General features: G+C 47.5%; 1 long non-coding RNA gene across 4 annotated transcripts; it reads left to right on the forward strand.

Moving 5' to 3' along the window:
* Window positions 1-4,489: 4,489 nt before the first annotated feature.
* On the forward strand, window positions 4,490-6,262 carry LOC149325157 (uncharacterized). 4 transcript variants are annotated; one of them, XR_016286465.1, is made up of 4 exons: window positions 4,490-4,976; window positions 5,286-5,342; window positions 5,455-5,596; window positions 5,735-6,262. It is a non-coding gene; the product is annotated as an uncharacterized LOC149325157 (long non-coding RNA). The 4 variants fall into 4 exon arrangements; XR_016286463.1 differs by having other exon boundaries at window positions 4,501-4,976; window positions 5,154-5,342; XR_016286466.1 differs by having other exon boundaries at window positions 4,501-4,976; window positions 5,154-5,342; window positions 5,455-5,561.
* Window positions 6,263-6,831: the final 569 nt, after the last annotated feature.

A 6,831-nucleotide genomic window follows, 5' to 3' on the forward strand; every position in this document is an offset into this window, starting at 1 on the left:
CAGCTTGGCTACGAAGGAACAGGTAGCACAATCTACGTCAATGAACACCTGACTCGACGAAACAAACAGCTTCTTGGGGCAGCCGTGGCAAAGAAGAAAGCTGCAAAATGGAAGTTTGTGTGGGTGAACTCTGGAAAAATTTTTGCCAGGAAAGATGAAACATCGGACGTCATCAAAATCATGAGCACTGAAGACGTAGCGCTTATCTCTTAACTTAGGTAACCCAAGATTGCTGTATCAGAGCATAATCCACCTACTGAGGCAATGTCGACACATACGCATGCCATAGATAAGCATTCCTTGAAGTCCCACTTCGTAGCACTGCACCAAAATATCCGGAGCATAAGAAACAAACACGAAGAATTAGATTCTTACTTAAAGTCGTGTCAAATAAAATTTGACGCATTCTTAATCAGCGAAACCTGGCTCACGGCAAAACACTTGTCTCCTCAGTTCCACAGCCATACGCCAATTCGCCTCGACCGGGCAGGCAGAGGCAGAGGTGGGGGTGTGGCTGTTTATCTCCAACGTCATTACTCTTTTCAAGTAGTTGATGCTGTCACCAGCAGCGATGCCGACATAGAATGCTTAGCTGTAGAAACAGACTCTTTTCTTCTTGCTGTAATTTATAGGCCCCCGACAGGACTTAAGCGACACTTCCTATCGCGTTTAGAACAATTGCTTGGGCATTTTAATGTCATAAAGAAACCATATTTTGTAATGGGGGACGTGAACATTGATCTGCTGAAGGACGATTTACCCGCACGGGACCTGAAAAACCTCATCATGTCCTATGGCTGTGAGAATGCCATTTCCAGCCCTACCCGTATTACTTGGAACTATTCCACAAGTATAGATGTCGCAATAACAAACCTTAACGACTCGGGATATACAGCAGGGGTTTTGACATGTGATCTTAGTGATTTATATCGCCACCCAATGTTTATTCAGAAAAGATAAGGATAAAACTCGTAATTTTGAGCACAGGATCATATGTAACAACTCACTGACTAAGTTTAGAGTATTGATCGAGCAAGCAGATTGGACTGAAGTGTATTCAGAAGAAAATCCAGACAAAGCATACGACCTATTTCTGGACACCTTTCTATACGGCTACAATGATGCTTTTCCGTTACAAAGTGCAAAAGTGCAGAAACGCAAAATTAGGAAGCCTTGGATTAGTGCAGGGCTTTATAAAAGAATAAAACAAAAGAACACAATGTTTCATAAATTTCTTGCCAGTAAAGATTATGGCTTATTCCATGAGTTTAGGCGCTTTCGGAACAAATTAAAAAGCGACGTAAAGAAAGCAAAAAAAAAAGACTACTATGAGTCACTATTCTCCCGAATAAGATCGGACCCAAGAAAAATATGGAAAGAATTTAATTTCTTAACAGGGAAAGATCAAGCTAGCAGTGCACCTCAACAAATGAAAATAAATAACATCGTTTTCGAAGGTAAACCCTTAGCGGGCGTGATATATGAATACTTTGTGCATGCAGCAATGCCCGCAACAGGCCAGGTTGAAAATGGCTGTAACCATGATGAAACTAGTCAAATTAATTCTCTTGTGCTGTTTGATGTTACTCCAGCTGAGGTCGCCAGATTTATAAAGGAATTAAAAGCCACTGCTTCGAGTGGATATGACGAAATTAAGGTAGCGCCAATAAAGGAAGTCTCGTCTGTAATTAGTCCAATACTTGCCTTCCTAATAAACCTATCGTTTCTGACTTGAATCTTGCCACAGAAACTGAAGGTGGCGAAAGTAGTCCCCGTTCATAAGGGTGGTTCTACAAATGATATCTCAAATTAGTGACCAATTTCAGTCCTGCCCGCATTTTCAAAAACTTATGAAAAGTGCATTCACAAGCGCCTTATAACATACCTTAACAAATACAATATTGTCACGTTGTAGTGACGGCAGTCCAGCGGTCAGGAAGACACCAGAAATACTTGCAAACGAAGCTCTTTAGCTCTTTATTTGGGCTGACTTGCGCCCGCAAAAGAACTGACTCACTCGGTGGCGGCGTAAGCAACAAGCGTGTTCGTCAATCGTCGAACTACGAATGTCCGCCGCTCGCGGCATCGGTCAATTTAAAGGCGGCAAGGAAACTTCCAGATAACAGGACAAGATCATCTACAGTAATCTAGAAAAACCTAGATGCAGCCTTTCATGGCTGCGATCAATCGAGATTAGTCTGGTCGCTTCTCGCGTCACGAACAAAAGTGATAACAACCCTTTCCTGCAGCCTTGAGCGTGAACGAACAAACACTACAATGATACGTGGCATTACCCCCCTTCCAAAGAAGCATCGTCTCGATGCTTTATAATGAAATTAAACACGGAGAATGCTTCGAGAACTTCGAGTCCTTTAGCGTTCCTAATAAGGTGTAAGGGAAGCGGTAAAAGCTTTAAGTCTGGCCGTGTCGTCGTCGTCGTCGGTGTTGTCGTCGGTGTTGTCGTCGTATTTGTCGTCGTATTTGTCGTCGTATTTGTCGTCGTAGTAGTCGCCGTAGTAGTCGCCGTAGTAGTCGCCGTAGTAGTCGTCGTCGTCGTAGGGGTCGTCGTCGGCGTAGGGGTCGTCGTCGGCGTAGGGGTCGTCGTCGGCGTAGGGGTCGTCGTCTTCGTAGGGGTCGTCGTCGTCGTAGGGGTCGTCGTCGTCGTAGGGGTCGTCGTCGTCGTAGGGGTCATCGTCGGCGTAGGGGTCGTCGTCGGCGTAGGGGTCGTCGTCGGCGTAGGGGTCGTCGTCGGCGTAGGGTTCGTCGTTGTCGTAGGGTTCGTCGTTCTCGTAGGGTTCGTCGTTGTCGTAGGGTTCGTCGTCGTCGTAGGACGGGCGGGTTGGGGCGAGTGGGCGGCGGTCCAACGCAGCTGGCTGAGGGCGATAGGGGCTTGGGTCCTGGCGTCGAGGGGCAGGGCGGCGCACAGCTGCGGCGTAAGTCATGGCTGCGGGCTGCAGTGGCTGCGTGGGTGTCGGCGTCACACCCAAGGCCTGTTGAACCTCGTCCCGGATGACGTCAGTGAGCGATGAAAGTTGCGGCTGTGTTCCCGTTGGCAGCAATCGTTGGAGCTCTTCTCGCACAACTTGACGGATAACCTCCCGCAAGTTATCGTTGTTAACGGTGTCCAGGCAGTTTGCTGAGAAGACGCGCTGCTGGCGGTCATATTGGCAGGCTCGGGCGTCAAGGGTTTTTTCCATTGTGGATGCCTCTTCTACGAATTCCGCGACGGTTTTCGGTGGGTTGCGGACGAGGCCGGCAAAGAGTTGCTCTTTAACTCCTCGCATGAGCAACTTCACCTTCTCTTCTTCCTTCATGTTCATGTCGGCACGCCGGAAGAGACGCTTCATCTCCTCAGTATACACTGCAACGGTCTCGTTTGGGTGTTGTATGCGAGACTGTAGCAGCTACTGGGCTCTCTCCTTTCGCACGACGTTTGTGAAGGTCTTCAGAAGCTGTTCCTTGAAGGTTTCCCAGTTGGCAAGGCTGGCTTCCTCATTCTCGAACCAGACACTTGCTGGTCCTCCAGGGCGAAGAAGACGTACCTAAATTTCATGGCATCGTCCCAGTTGTTGAAGACAGCCACACGGTCGAACTGCTCCAGCCATTCCTCGGGGTCGGCGCCAGGCGAAGCGTCGAAGGTTGGTGGCACCCGGGGCTGCTGCAGAATGATTGGAGTGGTCGTCGGGGGCAAGGTCATGATGGACGTTGGTACTTGCTTTCGCTTCCGGGTAGGGTCCGGCAGGGTCCCGAACTCAGGTGCGTCCGCTTGCAGGCGTCGGCTTGCGCGGTGGACTGGACTCAGGTGCTGCGGTAGATGACTCAGAGGGCTGGCGTCACGACTTGTTGGGGGTGTCCGGAACATGAAAGGCACCCCCCACGAAACACAAAACGTCTTACGAACGTCTCAGAACAGCTTCAAATGACTACAAACGTCGTGCGCTGTGTTCAAACGTCTCATAGATGTCGACAGGAAGAAGTTTCCTCTGCGACGTTTCTTAAACATCTGCAGTCAGACGTTTGCTGTGAAACTTCTGTGAAACATCTGTAGTCAGATGTTTTCTAGACTTGTTTCTAACACGTGGAACTTGAGACCACGTCAAGGAGATGCGCCAGTAATCAGCAGAGAGTTGCCACCGTGGATTAAACATGCTGTAAATCACGGCACATAAATTAGATGGTTCGCCTGCTTGACGTTTCGAAGAGCAGGCGCGCCGGTGCAAAGACCGCTCTTTGTATTCGAACACAGAAAGCGCGTTTTCTCCTACGGAGCCCGAATCACGTTCCACATCGAGTGCAGCTAACCCTCCACTCGTAAGGCTGGATTTAGGTAACATATAATTGCCCTGAAAGCCGACGCGAGTGAAAAAATTTGCTTCATGTTGCGAACGCCTCTGTTACGCCTCGGCGAGCTGGCGGCAGCATGCGCATTGACATGCGCAGCCATGTGCGCAGCGCACGCTGCCTTCGCCGCCTTCCCGCCGCCTTCGCCGGGCTCGCTCGCGCGGTTTATCGCGCAGATCACCCGCGCGCTATCTTTTCGTGGCGGCGTATCTTGGAGCCAATCTTTCTTGAGTCACGCCGCAGCTTGCTGCTTGGTGTCGCTCCGCACGGTGGCGATGCAGGATAGTTTGCCAAAGTGGTTTTAGCCGTTTAAAGCAGAAAAAAATCTTAGTGGAAGCTGCAAGTGCTTAGTTTTACATGAAAGTATTAGATTCAATTTGTTTTTTGGTTCTTTGATGATTTGTTTATTTTTACGTTTAGAAATTTAGTACTTCATTTGGTCATTTGGCGTTGCAGAGGCTAGCGATAGCTACGCGCGCGAAGCGGATGCTGCGCACGTTGTAGTACGTTTCGCTGCGCACTTTTTTCCGCGCTGGTTGGCACTTCACGCCGCTGCAGTTTGCATTTTCCTCTTTTTCTGCGGTATCGTTTACTACCAGTGTTGCACTGAGATGTGAGCCTCGTTTTCCGCAAAAGTAAGTAACCTTCCATATCTCTTCTGTGGTGAAAGTGTCGGCTTTGCCGGCTAAGCCACTAACGCGCCTGATTGAACCTTTGGTTTACAAATCACAAAACAGTATCAGCCAGTGTTTTACATACCAAAGTGCAGCGTTGAATGTATTAAAACAGGGCATTGCTCTGTATGTGTGCAGGCTGTTTTGACAGTGCAGTGAAGTACTACGGCTCTTTGCAGGCATGGCAGCTTTTATTTTTCGGAAAACCATTGCACCGTGCACAGCTGGCGTTGTCCCTACTTCACTGTGTACATTTCGTTTTGGGTACAGGCTGTTCAACAGTGGTTTTCAGAGGACCTCCTTGCCTGCTCAACTTCTCAAGTTTTGGTAAGCACGCTTTGCAACACCTTCCTTTTCTTTCACTTCATGATTTCTTGTATAGGTCTAGGCTCTTTGCTAATGTTCATTCCACAAGCCCCATTATTTGTTTGTCCTTTAGAACTCCAACTGTTGGCCGGAGGAGCAAGGACCTGGTCTAGTTTCACGCAAATTAATAGCAGCACCTTGTACTAGACGACTTGGCCTGGAGATTGTTTCAGTTCTGAGGTGGGAATCTGGACTAATGCTTCTTGTGCAGTGGTGTCAGCAATCTCTTGCAGTGGTGTAAGCAATCTCTTGCCCACTGTTTGAGCTTCATCGTACAGATTAGAAAGGGCTTCTTTGGCAATGCAGTGTTACAAACCTTATACACACGCACTTTTATTTGTCTTATCTCTCAGATGTGCCCTGTGTGGCTGTCAAGTTAAGGTCCAAGATTTAACACATCTCTGGTGTTTACTGAAGTGATGCAGGCATTACCAGGACAGCAGCATCTCTGCTATGTTTTCATGCGACGGTGCAAGATGTCAAACATCAACCACTTTTGATTCAGCCACATCTTGCAGGTAAGAGAAAGCCTGTTTGCAAGATGCCGCTTAGGAGGTTCTATGAGTACAGTGTGCATCACAGTAAGGCAGTGCACTTGCTATTGACTGCTTGGCTTTCAGTGTCCATGCACGCTGTTTGGATTTTGCTTCTGTTAAAGGCCTCCACAGTGATTGACTTCTTGAGTTTATGGTGAGCCGTAGCACTCTGCTGAAATGCCGCTTGCAGTGACATCATATGCATCTATGTTTTTAATTAGCTTATTTTATTGCCTGTGCTGTCACTCCTTGCCATTTCCTGGTCTTATTTGCTTCCGACTCCTCATTGGCCATTCTACATGCACCTGACTGACTGTGCTTTTGGTTACTCTAATATTTTTCACTTCTGCAGGCTGCTGAACATAGCTGGATTTGACTTCCCCTTGTTACCGTCTAGTTGGCATCCTCCTTGCAAGAAAAGCGATTTTTGGAGCACCTAGCGAGCTCTTCAGTGTCGTCCACATCCCGCCATCCAAGTGCTTACCGCTCCATGGCTTCTAGCATTAATTTCCTGGTCCCTTTCTTTTTTTGTGTGGGTGTATGCACTGGATTCAATAAAGAGTAACGCAGTGACTGAAAGTGTGCTAGCACATACATTTATGGCTCATTACTACAGCCATACATCCCTTGTAATGTGGGCTCATTGTTCGGGTCATTGCAAATCAGTTTTGAGTTCATTTTTGAGTGGTGTATACCAGAAAAATGAACTATAACATTTTTAAAGCTTTAGAGGGTTTAAAAGCAGCACTAAAATCAGTCTTGAAATGCGTAAAATAATACAGGCACCCATTTCGGAAAAAAAAGGAACGTCTAAAAAAATTCTACAACAGTTCTACCTCAGAAGTTTTCTAGCCGTATACAAGCGTAGCGTTAGCAGAGCTAATAGAGGGCTAGTAAACGTCTAAGTCTAAAAA

This window comes from Amblyomma mixtum, chromosome 10, assembly GCF_055824585.1.
Source record: "Amblyomma mixtum isolate Tamu chromosome 10, ASM5582458v1, whole genome shotgun sequence".
Taxonomy (NCBI): Eukaryota; Metazoa; Arthropoda; class Arachnida; order Ixodida; family Ixodidae; genus Amblyomma; species Amblyomma mixtum.